Source organism: Macaca nemestrina, chromosome 2, assembly GCF_043159975.1.
Source record: "Macaca nemestrina isolate mMacNem1 chromosome 2, mMacNem.hap1, whole genome shotgun sequence".
NCBI lineage: Eukaryota > Metazoa > Chordata > Mammalia > Primates > Cercopithecidae > Macaca > Macaca nemestrina.
The window spans coordinates 168,811,717-168,829,934 of record NC_092126.1 but is presented as its reverse complement, the minus strand read 5'-3'; the positions used below and the strand labels follow the sequence as shown (position 1 = coordinate 168,829,934).

The window sequence follows — 18,218 nt, the reverse complement described above, 5'->3', positions numbered from 1 at the left end:
GTGCAACTAATGACAACCTTCCCGTTGTTCTTGCCTAAGAGGAAACCCTATAATAAGAGCTTCCCAAAATGTCAAATAATACTTGTCTCATAACAGGGCTTCTTTGTTCATTCACCATGTCTCTTTTGATATGCACAGATAATAAAAGTTCATGTAAAACTAAAGGTAATATAGAGCAGAAGCCAACACTAATTCTGTATAAATATGTCTGATTAATAAGAATGCCATTGTTATGGTTATTTCGTAATGTCACGATTGTTACAAGAACAGAGGATAGAAGTAATCTTACTCTTACTGTTTTCGTTCATCCTCTGTCATCCAACCAGTTTGCAAATTTCTGTTCAATGGGAAAATGAAGGATAGATTTTTGTCCATTAATTATTTCTGCTGCATAAGTTAATCTCATAAATTGTGAAATGAGCATTAGATTCAGGGAAAAATTAGGGGTTTTATTTTAAAACTGAACTCCACATCCACTACAAAAATGAACACATGCTCCAGGCTTACTTTCCATGCTCCCTTTTCCACATGCACAATTGCTATATTCCTCTGGTGCTCATGAGCACATGAAAGATAATATTTGGCATGATAGCACTAAAATCTAGGTAAGAGCCTAGTATATTATACCTAAATTGTGGTTTAATACAACAACCATACACAAGACTGTATATGGGATTTGGTCCCAAACATTAGAACCCCACCCTGGTGAAGTAATAAGAAACCCCACCCAGATGTGTGTATCTGGTCCCTTATTGGAAAGGAAATAGAAAACAAGTAATAAGATAACAGTGTATACTCACTGCAGATGGACAGCCTGATAGATTTTAAAGAAAATTCTAAGGCTGGTAGATAAGTTTGTATTGTCATTATTTTGCTTTTCTCTTTAAATTCTCATCTCCTAGATCCTGGTATTCCCCCTTGGGGCAGCAGTATAATATAAAAGTTTAACAGTCCATCTTAAATTTAGCTGACATTTTTATATCCTTCAAAACATACTTTTTAGATTCCACCCAAGAAGGAGATTATTAAATAGTAGCAGGAGACCAGTTAGTGGACCATTTTGACTGAACAAAAAACAGCACTGTGCCTTCTTTGTTGAAAAGCCAAAAAACATTTATATAGTCATTATAATCAATTTCATAAATAAAAGGCTATTAATGACTGAGAAAAAAAGGGAAAAATTATATTTCTTCCAAGTCTCTTCATCCTCTCTTAAACTCCATATTAGTTTAAGAAAGTGGAGGAAGCTATGCATGAAAAAGAGTGTACTTAGTTGAGCTGGAGTCTCTTGTGAAACAGGTTCTGTCAGTCAGAAGGCAAGGGTACATTTCTGTAATTATTTAAGCCTATTTTTTTGTAGTAATTAGCCAGAGCTCCATTTTGCTGGAGCTGGCATCACTCACAGCTCACTATTTTTTTTCAATTTAGACTTTTCGTTCCTTTTTATAAAATAAATTTACATATTTTCAGTCTCTCAATCCCTTCTATGTTTTATTTATGAATATAGCCCTTCTTGATGGTAACTCTAATGTGAAAGAGGTAGTAATTAATGTCCCAATCTGCTAGGTTAATCCCTTTCCACACTCTCTATAGAGAAGTTTAAGGTAAGTAACAGTTTACAGTCAATATTAGGTTTAATTATGCTTAATGAGAGTTGGTGTCTCTGTTTACTAACTGCATTTAGGTGTGTGGATCCTAGATGAATTTTCCCTTGGCCTCATTCTGATTTGTTAATAGTGCCACTGTGTACTGTATACTCAGTGCTTAAATCTATAAAGCTGCTTCTGGAGAACAAAGCAAGTAAGGCACCTGTTTCAGTAGAAACATTATTAAACAAATGAGTGCAGTTTTACCGCAACCACATCTTTCTTTGGGAAGGGTGCTATTATTTTATAATGCTTTCCAAACAGATTCATGTAAAAGGCTAATTGCTGCCTAAATTCAAGATCCTAGGTTAAGTCTATACATATTAAAAAAATGTTTCAAACTAAGTACAATAATCAATGATGAGTATTTTAAAACTATGGAGTATTAAACACTTCTAAGACTTTCTGTATTAATCCTTCAATGTTTTCATTCCAAGTACTATAACTGAAAACTACTTTGACAAGTAGTGTTTTTTTTTTGCCTTGAAAATGTCTTTTGTCTTAAAATTATATTTAATTTTGCTGTGTATAAGATAAAACTTTTGTTTCCTTACTGAAACTATAGAAATAAGCATCAAACTCAAACACCCTGGCCTCAAGGAAATCAGAGAGTAAGCCGAGGGAAATTTAGCAAACAGATTTTTAAAGAACCCCTTTTTGCTATATTTCTGTTATGGATAAATTCTGTATACAACTGACAGTGTAGTTTCTTTAAGTCCATTCATAGGCTAAACAATTTAGTAAACATTTATTCAGTACATACTTTGAGTTAAGCACAAAAATGAACATGACATACTCCCTTCTCTCAAGAAGTTTACCATCTAGAAAGGAGCCAGGCATGAGTTAAAAACTTTAATAGGCTGGGTGCAGTGGCTTACACCTGTAATCTCAGTATTTTGGGAGGCCAAGGTGGGTGGATCACCTGAGGTCAGGAGTTCAAAACCAGCGTAGTCAACATGGTGCAACCCCATCTCTACCAAAAATACAAAAATTAGCCAGGTGTGGTGGCGCACGCCTGTAATTCCAGCTACTTGAGAACCTGAGGCAGGAGAATTGCTTGAACCCAGGAGGCAGAAGTTGCAAGGAACCGAGATTAGGCCACTGCACTCCAGCCTGGGCAACAGAGTGCGACTCTGTCTCAAAAAGCAAACAAACAAAACACAAAAACACTATGCTACAATATGGTAAATCATACTCATGTATTAAGGAGATACAGAAAAGATCAGTTGATCTGTAGAGGATAAATAAGGCCTCTGCTGGTGAAATAGCAGTTTTTTCTGGGTCATGTGCAGACTATAGTAGGCTAAATGAACAGTAAGAGCAAAGGCAGAAAGCATGGCAGCCACAGTGTATTTAAAAGACAGCAAACAGTGAAGTGTGTATGGAAAGAACTATGTGCCTGGGTGGAGGAGGTGGGGGTGATGGGAAGAGAGATGGGAGTTTAGAAGTTAGGGGTTCAAAGAGTGGACTGAGACCGAATTAAGAATTTTCAGTGTCATCTTGTGTTAGCTTTTATGTAATATGAGGGATAGGAAAAGGTAAAGAGGTATCACTACTAAACAAGGATAAGGTCTGAATGAATTCCTTCAAATTAAACTGAATTCTTCTAAGCTTACTGATCTTTGAAAAACATTTTCAAATTTCAACCTCCCATAATGTAATTTGGAAGCCCTTGCATTTAGATCAAATAATTAGTTTGTGCCATGGGGAAAAAAATTCCCAAAATGTGTCTATCTGAAAGATGGGATGATAACGTATTAATGGAAGCTAGTAGAAAGAGAAGCTGTTAGGTTTATACCCCAGGGAATCCTGAGAAATCTGCAAATAATAAAATGTACTTCATGACATAAAAATCTGCTTATAATTAATTTCAGAAATTTTCTGCCTTTTGAAAATTCTCCCTTAGTTAATATATCATGACATTGTTTTTGCTTTTTAAATTTTAATTGACAAGTAAAAGTTGTATATGTTTATGATATACGACATGCTATTTTAACACATGCATTACTCCACATATTTTTGTAGTGAGAAGACTTAAGGTATACTCTCATAGCAATTTTTAAGTATAGAGTACATTTTTATTTACATGATATACAATGTATTTCTTCAACTTATTCCTCCTAAGTGAAATTTTGTACTCCTTGACCAGCAGCTCCCTGGTCTTCCATCCCAGCCTCTGGTAATCACCATTCTACTCTCCATTTCTATGAGCTTGACTTTTTTAGATTCCACATATAAGTGAGATCATGCAGCATTTGTCTTTCTGTACCTGGCTTATTTTACTTAACGTCCTCCAGGTTTATCCATGTTGTCACAAACAACAGCATTTTCTTTTTTAAAGATGACTTACATTTCATCATGTTTATGTATATTATCCATTCCTCCACTGATGGTTACATGATAATATCCATTCTGACAGGTGTGAGGTGATACTCACACTGGTTTTAATTTGCATTTCTCCGATGATTAGTGATGTTGAGCATTTTTTCATATACCCATTGACCATTTGTATATCTTCTTTTGAAGTATGTCTATTCAGGCCCTTTGCCTATTTTTCAATTGGGTTATTTGTTTCCTTACTATTGAGTTGTTTGAGTTCCTTATATATTTTGGATATTAACCCCTTATCAGCTATATATTTTGAAAACATATTCTTCCATTCCTTAGGTTGTGTCTTTACTCGGTTAATCATTTGCTTTTACTTTTGCTTTTAGAAAAATTAAAAAAAAAGAGGCAAACATTTCCTTAAAATCCATAATTTTAAAAGAAAAGTTTTAAATCCATAGTTTTAAAAGAAAAGAATGCCATCCAAACTACATAATCAGAAAGACTTTCTAAAGCTTAGATCCTGTTTTTATAGTATTTTAGAAATGTCTAAACACATGGCCTATGATAAATACTTGCCTCTTTTTGGAACATCAATTACTTCTTTGTAACAGTATACTGATTTCCTTTTAAGGCATAATCTCTTTCTCTTCCGGTATAGTATTGGTGAAATGGTAACTCCAGGTTCAAAGATAAACATGGGGAAATCAGGTAGATAAAAATAGAGAACATGCCAAAAAAAAAAAAAAAAAAAAAAAAAAGAAGCACACGAGGTGAATGAAGAAAAACGTAGCAAATGTATCAGAAAGATTGAAATTGTTTAAAAAAGTTTCAATATTTTCTAAATATGGTGAACATTTCTCCAGTTTAAATAATCATCAGTTTTTAAACACTTTCTATGTGTTAGGCATTAAATTCATCAATTTATTAATAATATCTCCAATCCTAATTATAACCCCAATAGATAGATGTTATTTTTTTCCATTTTCTTTTATCGGTGTGTAGGCTTAAACCCAGAGAACTAAAGTAATTTGCCCAACTTTCAGTAAATAGTTCAGCCAAGACTGAATCTCAAATCCAATGGAAAATAAAATGGTATTTCCAGTATAGGAAGTACAAAACATATACCTATCAATAAGGAATTCCAAAATTACATCAGTCTGTTAAAAACATAAGCCACTCAAAGCTCTAGAGTCAACTAAGGTAGTAACATAATTCTGAAATTAGAATGAAAATGTTTACATAAAGTAAAATAATTTTTAAATATCTTTAAAAAGTACACTCAGACATCCTGGAAAAATATTTTCATGGGAAACATTTTAGGATAATACTATCTATTCTGTAAGAAAAGAGTCACTTTCCTGAAGAGTTCTTTGCTTTCAGTGCTGTTGCCCAAATTAACTTTCTGTTATGAAACACATCACGCTAGTTTTAACCTAGAGAATAATTTGAACAAAACCAAGTTAACCATTTCCAAAATACTTAAAATACAAAGAGGTGGTTGTGTACCTTTAAGATAATTATTCAGATGTTTTTAAGCATTCATCTCTCCATAGTATTTTAGATTTAATTTTGTGAATTTAGCAACAGAGAACACAGTTTAGCACAAAATGAGAAAACCTGTTCAGAAGTGAAGAAATCATCAAAATATTAATAGATTTTATTAAATAGCAGCAGAAAACGATATACTTGGTGTTATTTTCAGCTATATAAATATCTTATTTTTATCCAATAAAAAACATACTAAATTCCTCCATTTCAAATACTGATGATATCAGCAAAGTGTTCACACATCTGGATATCTTTCTGTGTTTACCTAAACTGACCTTTCTGGTATGTACTGTACTTTCTATCTCAGTACCTTCAGTGTACATTTGCAAAAACTACTTGAACAGTTTACATTTTCCCACACCATGCTACTTCAAATGGTCTTCAAGACTTTCAAATTACTGTCAGACACTGGGCATTTTGTAGGCACATACTTTTGCATTCCTGCTCAAGGGCAAAAAAAGGGAAAAGCCTAGATTCAAATGGTTATAAAGTCTCTTTCACCCTGATAAATACATTTAAAAAGTTGATCTCTGCTGGGCACAGTGGCTCACGCCTGTAATCTCAGCACTTTGGGAGGCCGAAGTGGGCCGATCACCCAAGGTCAGGAGTTTAAGACCAGCCTGGCCAACATGGTGAAACTACGTCTCTACTAAAAATACAAAAATTAGCCGGGCGTGGTGGCAGGCACTTATAATCCTAGCTACTCAGGACGCTGAGGCACGAGAATGGCTTGAACCCAGGAGGCGGAGGTTGCAGTGAGCCAAGATCACGCCATTGCACTCCAGTCTAGGTGACAGAGTGAGACTGTCTCAAAAAGAAAAAAAAAAAAAAGTTGATCTCATTCTGATGCTAGAGTTGTATAAAATAAGTAAGAGCTTATGGTAACTCACAAGATATTATATAAAAATCTTTATATGTATGTATACCAATGTACTATGCATAAACACATTTGAATGTAGCATGCATATACATGCTATCTATTTAGTATATTTGAATGTATGTATTACAATAGATACATATGCATTTACATTTCCACATTTATTCTGAAAACTTACAGAGAAAATACTTAAACTGTTTTCAAAATACAAATTCTAAATGAAATAAAATGTTCTTTAAAAACTGTAATTAATGGCTGCTATGTCAAACTGTGAACCAAAAGGTCAAACCTTATAATTTACAGTTTGAGAGGTCATAGCTCAAATTATAACTTTAAAAAACTGATTATTTGTAAGTAATTTGACAAATGCATCTAATATAAACTGAATGCTTATAAAATATTTTTGAGAGTAAAAAGAATGTATGTCCAAGTGGACAGCTGATGGAGGAAATGTCTTTTACTGAACAAGGCTGAAGTCCAGCATAATGACTTGGAATGCCTTTGAATGAGCATGCAGGCTGGAAGGCCAAACAGTACACACATCCAAAAGGGAGCATAATGAACAATCTGATCAGAAGACAAAAATACTCCACATACACTTCCAATGAGAAAAAAAAGAAACACACTTCCATCACCTCCTCTTTTTTCGTCATTACTATACCCCAATTCACGAATGAACTCTGGGCTATTGATAAATAATCATCAAAAGAAATGATTTTTATAATTTAAAAATACTAGAAATTTCTACAATATTTCAATCTGGGATTTTCAAATGTCTATGGAGATCTTCTATATCATATAAAGTAAGCCAGGTTTACAAAACTGTTTACAACTTATCTTGCATGCAAATATTACCACATCTAGCTTCACCTCAAAGCCACCTGCTCCTTAAAACATAATCTGAAATAGTTTGGCCTCTCCACAATTTTTAAAGTAATCCACTTTTAAGAAGGCAGATCATTGAAGATAATTTTCTCCACTGTAGACTCAGTTCCCTAACCCAAGCTAGAATTGAGAAGATTAGCAAAATAAGTCATTGTTTAACACATCTATGTCAGTAATATTTATTTATGTGCTTATTATATCTCCCTATTAGACTATAAGCTCCACAAGGATATAGACTAAGTCTCTCTTGTTCAAGATATCTATAACATCTACAAAGTTTCTGGCACAGAGCTGACATTCCATAAATATTTGCTGGAAAATGGAAAGAAGGGATTGACAGAAGAAATGAGGGAGGCCTGAAGTTAGCTAATCTCCTCTGGTATTATTTGTGCAATTGTGGAGAGAAAAATCCCTAAAAATGTACAGTGTATTTAATCAATGTACCCATCCAACAATTCATTGATACATCTATCCTTGAAACCAAAAAAATTTAAAATGGCTTCCAAAAGTACACAATTATAGAATAAAATAAATTAAAACAGATGAAAAATGAAAGGGATACAAAGTATAGTGGGGAACAGGATATTTCCATATGTATACCGGTAAAGTCAGCTAAATCACTGGAAAGAGAAGGAATTTGCTTTTTAATTTCTCCAATTTAACCTTATTATAACTACTTTTATAATAGTGTTATAAACACTAAGCAAATATTTACTAGTTCCTTGTCTAACCATTACTATGGCAAATACTCTATAACCAGGTACCTTATATCATAAGCCAGGCAATCTGTTGGATAAGACAAATACTCAGTTATAAGAAAGTGTAATATGTATGTTATAACAGTAAAATTTTAGATTTTTGTAGGAGAGAAAAGTAGCATTCTCTGAACCAGCAGAAATATTTACATGGTAACTGCTGAACTATGATCCCAATACTTCATGTACCAAAAGATTTTTCTGATACAGGTAAATATGCATAGTTCTTGATACACAGGGAAATATATGGTCTCAAATGTTACCAGTACAAATGAGACTTGCACATGTAAATCACAATATGATAAGAAAACACATTTGAAAAGCATTTTCTTGTAAGCGAAAGCTTAACTCTGATTCCACTTAGCCTGGTAAGTGTTTCTGTCATTCCGTGGGGCCAGCCCACACATACTGGGCTCTTGATAGGTCCTGGGCTCGACCATCTGGCCCTTTGTGTACTTAATTCTTTTTTAATACTGACGAGTGTATTAGTAACACTTCCTTGATCACTGGTAAATATACAGCCACCATACAACTAAGATTTTCCTTAATTCTGAAATTCACTAATTAGTTGTGGGTACGGGTTAGTATTACAAAGGTATGTTGAGTGGTACTACAATGAGTAATCTAATTCCCAAAAAGAAGTGTGTTAATTTACTTCCCACTTCATTAGAGGAATAAAAAACATCTTATCATCACTAAAGGATACAAAAAGAGACTTGGGTATTTTAGGGAATGGTAGACAGGGAGAAAGCATGAATGCAGCATTGAGGCAAGAAACACAAATCACCTATATATCTTGGACAATGTTCATGCTTTTTCTTAATACCTTCTGATTGCTTCATTTATTAGTGTGTTTCATGAAAACATTTTATTCAATTTAAAACAGGTTTCCAAAGAAAGCAAATAAGGTAAATGATTCCTATTTTCAAAAACTTACCATTCTACTGGTACTTAAGTTATGCATTAGCCAACTCTGGAAGCTGCATTAATCTTTTCAAGCCAATAAGGTCTCAATCAATTACTTGAGATAGCAGAATAAAATACAGGCTTAAAAGAGATAATGCAGCCGGGCGTGGTGGCTCAAGCCTGTAATCCCAGCGCTTTGGGAGGCTGAGGCGGGCGGATCACAAGGTCAGGAGATCGAGACCATCCTGGCTAACACGGTGAAACCCTGTCTCTACTAAAAATACAAAAAACTAGCCGGGTGTGGTGGCAGGCACCTACAGTCCCAGCTACTTGGGAGGCTGAGGCAGGAGAATGGCGTGAACCCGGGAGGCGAAGTTTGCAGTGAGCCGAGATCATGCCACCGCACTCCAACCTGAGCGACAGAGCGAGACTCCTTCTCAAAAAAAAACAAAGATAATGCAATTTCCAAAGGTGCTACCAAGTCATTTAGAGAGAATATATGGTACAATTATAAGTATCAAAACTGGGAATTTATATATTTTAAGCCTTCCATAAAATATATTTACTTTTTTTCTTTTGTTGGATGAGAGATATTCTAATGCTGTTTATTTTTCCAGAAGATTCAGATTATTCAAAGTGTATCAGCTGATTGTTATGTGTGTTAATTCAAGCATTGAGTTTAAATAATCTTAACTCCCTAAAACTAAAGATTCTGTGTAAGGTTAGGCCAGTTGCCCTCATTCTAGAATCAAACCATGTAAGACCAGACAAAGGTCTCTTAGAGATTTTGGGGGGTCCAGTCTTTCTCCTTTGTCCATAGACATGTTAGGGAAAGGACAACATTTCCTTATAGTACTTACCCCAAATAACTAAAATCTCAATTGAAAATGTATAGAAGTGGGGACTGTAGAATAGGTGTTAATAATTCCTTAATCAAACCTTGTAACTAATGAAAAAACACTAGTTTATATGCAGAAGTAAACTGATGAAAGGATGAACAGAATAAACAAGGAGGAAAAGACACATTTTTAAATATGTAATTTAGAAACTGTCAAAAAAAAAGTGGGACATGTCTTATTTAACTGGTGTATGAGAAGAATGGATGCTTTTACAGCCACATAAATGCAAGTACAAAAAGGTAATAGGAGCTTTGTGTTACAGTGGAACTTAAACTCCTCTGGGCAGTGATCAGCTAAGATGGAACAGAGACAGTTACAATGCAATGATTAACTAGTGGACAAAGCTATTATTCATGGCAGGTATGTAAGCAATTGGAGCAGCAATGTTGGAGGCCTCTTCTCATCAAGCAGCTTTGCCAGTACAGACTGGATGCCTGGAACCAGGAAAGACACAAAAACAATAAAACCTAGAGCCAGCTAAGGGAGATTCAATGCAATCCATCTCCAAATTTTAAATATTACTGGAAATCTACACTGAAGAATGTTTTCCCTTGGGCTTGGCATACATTGTAGTTATAGAATGTTGACCAACACTTACCTCTGTTTATCTTACTATGCAAAGCAATATGCTTAAAATACCTACTTGGAAATTCTCATTATATTACAGAAAAAGGAGATTCTAACATTAGTTGGCAAAACTTTTTGTTGATAGGTATGACCATCAGGTCATTACATGAACAGATGGTTAAAGTGAATCCATTTCATTGACAGTACATATTGTGGGTCTTTTTATTCTGAACAACCAAACAAAACAAACACACAAGAGGTCATTGTGCCCTCCCTCATTTGGTTGGCAGCTTTATCTGTAAAATATGAAAATAAAAAACTAACATGGACTACAATCCTGCATGTACCATTGGTACCTGCATAGCACCATTTCTGCATAATATTTAATCAAATATTTTATTCATATTCAGAAATCCTGATATTTGTGAAGATGAAAAAACACATGAGATATTTTTAACTTTCAACTTCATGATCTCCAGTAAAAGTAGAAAAATAATTGTATTTCACATTATTTGGTTTTTTGAGCTAGCCAGAAAACTAATAGTATACAAGAAAAAAAGGAAGTTACCACTCTTTATTTGTCTTCAGGTCTTTTAATGTAATCTCAGGAAAAAAATATATTGAACAAAAAAGGAAATTATCATGTTAAAATCTATTCCACTTTGAAAGGCTATATTCTCTCTCCCTCTCAGATAATTTTAAATATAAAAGCTGAAATGTTTATAACCAAATAAATCATCTAGCAGATATCCAATCACCAAACATTAATTTTGCACCATGAGGTTTCTTTAATCTCTCTCTTTCTCTCTCTCATAGACACACACACATACAAACACATACACACACACACATTCACACACACAGGTTGCTAACTTGATTCTTAGTATGGTAACTTAATCTCTATAACCACTCCAAAATATACTTTACCTTGATTTTGTGAATAAAAATAAATAATCTTATGGGGCAAGGCAGGGATAAAAATTAGAAGTATATTTCTAACTATAAGAGCTAATAATAAAAAGAACAGCACTGAAAATTATATTGCTAAAATGTATCTGTACATGTGGCTGTGAAAACTTAGGTGCAAAGAGAATTCTAGTTAACTACCTTCAGAAAGAGCTAATGAAACATAAGGTTTAAGAGTACATCTTTAGTACTTCTGTACCTTAAAATATTGCCGAGTATTAATTTTTCATCAAGTTGTCATTTTCTCTGACATTTGGTTTTATTAATCAAGGCATTTATCATTAATTTGTAGAAAATATCGTAATTAAGCCAAATAAAATAAAATCCTTAAAAGGTTAAAATTAGAAAGCAGGTGAATTAGAACTTTGACATTACCCTATTGACATACAGGAGCTTTTTGAAAGTATGAGAACGAAGTTTTTTTCAGTGAGTTTGGTGCCTTGATCTTGGGGTTGGCTGGTTTTTAAAAAATGTTATAAAGATTTGATTTAAAGCTCTCTGACAGTTTTGACATTCAGGTGAAAGTACTGCTGCTGCATTTGGAACAATTTGCATATCCCACTGCTAAACGGAATGTTTGAGGTGTGCACTGGTGTAAAGAAATTAAAAACAAGCTATCACACATGCTTAAGTGTATGTATTCACAGAACTGATGGTTGGATCGCACCACCCCATCCCCCTCCAATGTAATCTGTGATTTACTCTTCTATAATAAATTACCCTACCATGTTAGTCTCTCTGGAAAATCTAACCATGCATGTAAGAAGCAAAGTAATTACAGCCCCCTCTTGTCTAAGAAGCCTCCTTCAATCCCTATGAGCTCTTTATACACAATGCAGCCACACGAGTCTATTGTAAACTTCTTGCCTGAAATTCTGGACTTCTGACTATCAGCAGCCACTAAACATCATCTGAACAGTTTCGTTGTCCCCAACAAATACAATTTTATTTCTTATAGTTAGTTGTAAAGCTCTTCCTCAGGAGAAATTGTTACTGACATTTTGACTTTAAGCCATTTGTCTATTTAACGAAAGAACACAGTTTAAAATTTGAGTTCCAAATCAGTAAAAAAAAAAAAAAAAAAGGAGGACAGAGGGACATAATACATAATGAAATAGAATGAAGAAGAGTTATAGCAATACTTAATTAGACTGAAATATTCAGAAAGAGTATAAAATTTCTACATCTTTTACTTACAATTTTGTATTATTTTTAGGTATACATAGAAAAAGATATTTAATGTGCTTAAGGACAATAAAAGAAAAACAATAAAATAAAAGAAAATTTGAGGTAGCAAATCCAAGACCTTAAATATCATAAGACAATTAAAGAAGATAAAGCCCATTCAGGAAAATATTATTGGACATTACCTTTAGCCTTCAGAGTCCCAAAGGCAATTCTTGACACTTCTTTTTATTTGTCTGTAGAAAAAAGAATACTTAAAATTGAAATCTTCCAAGGAAAACATTTGCATTTCTATAATATCTTTATGACTCACATAGCTGAGTTTGTGTATGCCAACTAATATCTAGTTTTAAAAAGAAAACTGAAAGCTAACACATTCATATGTGTACAGGTACTCAGTAAAACATGGCCCAAATATACACTGCATATACATTTTTGAGAAGGGATAGCATGGTGCTTGCTATAGTATCATAAGAATTTATCTTAACTCATAAGGATATTTGCATTTTTATTTTCATATTTTCATATTTTCTTTTAAGAAAAGTAAATCCCAAATTGCTTTTAACCTATTTACTTGCTCATTCTTATTAACAGAGAGTTTGCCAAGATCTATGATATATAATGTACTGGTCATCACTGGTGAGTTTAAAAGTATGCAAAGATAAAACACAAGCCCTATTCTCAAAATAGTAGGTAAGGTTAAGAGACATTTGCATAAACACAGATAATCCAAAGAAAATAAAAAGAAAATGGGTGGAAAGAAATAAAGATGCAAAGGGTAACATGTTCAGTACAGTTTAGTACCCAAGGCATTGACATTAAAATGTGACTTAATATTTCCCATCTTAGCAGAAAGGCTAATAGTAGGGTCCTACTCCTATTTAGATGCAAGGATGCCAAACAAATGGATGGGTTGCTTTTAAATTTCTTTAGTATAGAATTGAAGCTGGACAGGGAACAGGCAGGTTGAGGTTACTTTAAAGCCAATTTGGTGACTTTGACTATCGAAAGACTAAAAACAGCTCCCCTATTAAAAACTGAATTCGATGTTGTGTTCCCATTAGAAAATGATCTCTCTAAATTTGCTATGAATTCTCAATGATGACCTTGATGCCATATTTACTAATAATCTCCACAGAGATTTGGCGATTCAAAGTTTCAAAAGTAGTTGTAATAATGGAAATGCAATACATAAACATATGCTGATTCTATAGTCTAGTACATCTACAGTAAAATGCCCATTAGAATTTTTAAAATCTGAGGATTTTAATTGACTATATCATTAATATGCATGCACAATATTTTTGCAAACAACAAACCACACTAGTAAACCAAAACAAACCTAAGGTTTGGCTGCACTAATAGACAAATACGTTCCAGAAAGGGAATCTGACAGTCTTGTTATATTTGAGGTACATCAGCATTATTATAGTTATTCTGCATCTGCAAACTAGGAGAGATGCTAAAAGTTAGTAACTGCTAGGAGGAGTGAGACCAGAAGAATTAATGATGAAGACTTAGGATGATTAGGAACAGAAAAGAAAAAATGTTCTGATCATAGAGATAAGGTGGAGGACACCTTTGAGAAAATTAATTTGGCCACTACATGATATATTACCAAAGTTATTTTTGTTAATTGATTATCTGTCTCTTCCCTCTAGAATGGAAGTAACATAAGGGCAGGCACTTTGTCTTTTTCACTGTAACATCATTTTCTTGAATAGTGCCTGCCATATACTAGGAAATCAATGAGTATGTACTCAACGAATGAATGAACAGCCTAACCAATAAAACAGGCACTAACTCTGTATCTATTCACAGATGAGAAATTCAGGCTTAAAGAAATTACATCACGTATACTAAATTAAACTACAAACTCCTACAATGCATTGTTTATTCCTCCATTCAACATTCATTCTAGCAATAGGAGAAACAGGCAATAAGCAAATAAATTGTTAGATGTATAATGTCATATAATTAGTACTATGAAGTCAGATAAAACAAGATAATGGCACTGAGAGTTACATGACCTGATATTTTAGATAGATTTGGACAGGAAAGCTTCTCAAAGGAGGTAAGAATACAAGTAACCTGAATCAAATAAAGAAAACAGTCAAAACAAAAAAATCTGAAGGACTGGCCAGGTGCGGTGGCTCATGCCTGTAATCTGAGCACTTTGGGAGGCCAAGGCGGGTGGATCACCTGAGGTCAGGAGTTCGAGACCAACCTGCTCAACATGGCAAAACCACATCTCTACTAAAATACAAAAACTTAGCCGGGCGTGGTGGCAGGTGCCTGTAATCCCAGCTACTCGGGAGGCTGAGGCAGGAGAATTGCTTGATTCCCAAGAGGTGGAGGTTGCAATGAGCCAAGATCGCACCACTGCACTTCAGCCTGGGTGACAAGAGCAAAACTCCATCTCAAAAAAAAAAAAAAAAAAAAAAAAAATGAAGGACCATCTGAATTGTTTTAGGATTAAATAACACGTATTTCCTTGCCTAGTATAATGGCCAGCATATACCAAACAGTGCACTCAATATTTTTTATTATATTGCTAGTATTTTTATAAATTGTGAATTTCCCCACTAGATTACTTTGTCAAAGGCATTTACTGTTGTTTCCCTTAAAGTTCCTTAAATAGTGCCTAGCAAGAGCTCAATAAACATTTAGAGAACAAAAATAGAAAGACACAATTTTCAGTTCATTAATTAGAAAATAAGCAGACTACATGAATATGAAAAAGTCACCATCTTTCATATGCCTGAGTCAATCTAACTCTGTTAAATCAATTTCACAAAATATTTCATCTTTCCTAAATTAAAACAAAAAAGAAAAAGGGGAAAATGTATAAAATGGCTAGGCCCAAGAAGTCATAGATAACAAAAGAATAAGAAAGAATCAGAAGAAAATTAAGTTATTAACATGAGGTCACTCGCTTTACCATTTCCATGCTGTCTGACTCCATCAGATTAACACATTTTTCCAGTGCAGGGACATTGCCACACAGATATCTGATTCATTTATGTATTCCTAATGCAGGCACAAGCCTTGTTATATAACAAACATTCAAAAAAATCTTCGTTGTACTGAAATGAACTAAAATGATTTTTAGTAGTTTTGATGCTTTAAAGCTAGCTCAAAACAATAACAACAAACCAGGGGACTAAGAAACCTAAAAAACAAATTTATACAGAGAAAACATCAAGTATTAGGTTTGAGTCCTGCAGCAAAGGAGCAGAGAACAAGGTAGGTTCTTTCCAAAAAGTGAAATATAAGTGACAGTGTGATATTGGCATTGGAAGAGACAGATCAGTAGAAGATGACAGGGGGACTCAGGTATGAGGTAAATATTACAAGTAACATTTCCATGAACAATGTTAAGATAGCTGACTGATTACATGTGGAAAAATAAATTCTGTTCTCTAATTCTTATCAGCACTAAAATATAAATCAGGTCAGTAAAACTCAATATAATATATAAAACAATCAAGGACCTCTAAGAAAATACATATGTATAATTTTCTGAACTCCAACATGGGAAGGACTTTCTAAGTACATACACAGTGGTATATAATATAAGCATAAAGATTTATGATTTTTACTACTTAAAATTAAAAATTTTAGCCTGGGCAACATGGTAAAACCCTGTCTCCACAAAAAGTACAAAAATTAGTTGGGCGTGGTGGTGCACAACTGTAGTCCCAGCTACTCAGGAGACTGAGGTGGGAGAATCACCTGAGCCTGGAGAGGTCAAGGCTACAGTGAGCCATGATCCTGCCACTGTACTCTGGTTTGGGCAAGAGAACAAGACCCAGTCTCAAAAAAAAAAAAAAAAAAAAAAAAGTGTAAGGCAAAAAATATCTTCAACAAAATTCAAAATTAAGAGGCCAACAAAAAATAAATATTTTTAAAGTGTATAATGTTCATTGGGCTAAGAGTCTTTATAAATAAATAAACATATTATTCTACTTTTTAAAATGAGCAAAATACATGAATAGGCAATTCACAATAGAATTGTGAGTTATCTTCTAAACTATGGAAGGCATTTATAAATATATTTTAACATATATAAAATATATTTTAAACTATATATAAAATAGTAATACTTATTAATTATTAATACTGAATAATACTATTAATTCTAAATAATACCTATAAGTAATAAGGTGAAATAAGAAGCTAAAATACATATGTAATAATATTAATCTGCAATAGCAATGAAAGAAATGCAAATTAAAAACTAAAATATGAGGGGCGGAGCAAGATGGCCTAATAGGAGCAGCTCCAGTCTCCAACTCCCAGCGCGAGCGACACAGAAGACCGGTGATTTCTGCATTTTCAACTGAGGTAATGGGTTCATCTCACTGGGGAGTGCCGGACGATCGGTGCTGGTCAGCTGCTGCAGCCCGACCAGAGAGAGCTGAAGCAGGGCGAGGCATTGCCTCACCTGGGAAGCGCAAGGGGGAAGGGAGTCCCTTTTCCTAGCCAGGGGAACTGAGACACACAACACCTGGAAAATCGGGTAACTCCCACCCCAATACTGCGCTTTAAGCAAACAGGCACACCAGGAGATCATATCCCACACCTGGCCGGGAGGGTCCCACACCCACGGAGCCTCCCTCATTGCTAGTGCAGCAGTCTGTGATCTACCGGCAAGGCAGCAGCGAGGCTGGGGGAGGGGCGCCCGCCATTGCTGAGGCTTAAGTAGGTAAACAAAGCTGCTGGGAAGCTCCAACTGGGTGGAGCTCACAGCAGCTCAAGGAAACCTGCCTGTCTCTGTAGACTCCACCTCTGGGGACAGGGCACAGTAAACTAAACAAACGCAGCAGACACCTCTGCAGACGCAAACGACTCTGTCTGACAGCTTTGAAGAGAGCAGTGGATCTCCCAACACGGAGGTTGAGATCTGAGAAGGGACAGACTCCCTGCTCAAGTGGGTCCCTGACCCCTGAGTAGCCTAACTGGGAGACATCCCCCACTAGGGGCAGTCTGACACCCCACACCTCACAGGGTGGAGTACACCCCTGAGAGGAAGCTTCCAAAGCAAGAATCAGACAGGTACACTCGCTGTTCAGAAATACTCTATCTTCTGCAGCCTCTGCTGCTGATACCCAGGCAAACAGGGTCTGGAGTGGACCTCAAGCAATCTCCAACAGACCTACAGCTGAGGGTCCTGACTGTTAGAAGGAAAACTATCAAACAGGAAGGACACCTACACCAAAACCCCATCAGTACATCACCATCATCAAAGACCAGAGGCAGATCAAACCACAAAGATGGGGAAAAAGCAGGGCAGAAAAGCTGGAAATTCAAAAAATAAGAGCGCATCTCCCCCGGCAAAGGAGCGCAGCTCATCGCCAGCAACAGATCAAAGCTGGACGGAGAATGACTTTGATGAGATGAGAGAAGAAGGCTTCAGTCCATCAAATTTCTCAGAGCTAAAGGAGGAATTACGTACCCAGCGCAAAGAAACTAAAAATCTTGAAAAAAAAGTGGAAGAATTGATGGCTAGAGTAATTAATGCAGAGAAGGTCCTAAACGAAATGAAAGAGATGAAAACCATGACACGAGAAATACGTGACAAATGCACAAGCTTCAGTAACCGACTCGATCAACTGGAAGAAAGAGTATCAGCGATTGAGGATCAAATGAATGA

General features: G+C 35.0%; 1 protein-coding gene across 38 annotated transcripts in view; it reads right to left on the bottom strand.

Annotated features, from left to right (window-relative positions):
- LOC105470366 (zinc finger and BTB domain containing 20) overlaps positions 1-18,218 on the bottom strand; it is an 814,500-nt gene that overhangs the window by 622,946 nt on the left and 173,336 nt on the right. For all 38 annotated transcript variants that reach the window (XM_011722248.3, XM_011722238.3, XM_071089360.1 and 35 more), the window contains one exon: positions 12,748-12,798. The gene's annotated coding sequence lies outside the window, so the exon portion shown is untranslated. Of the gene's footprint in view, positions 1-12,747; positions 12,799-18,218 lie in introns of those variants that run through there.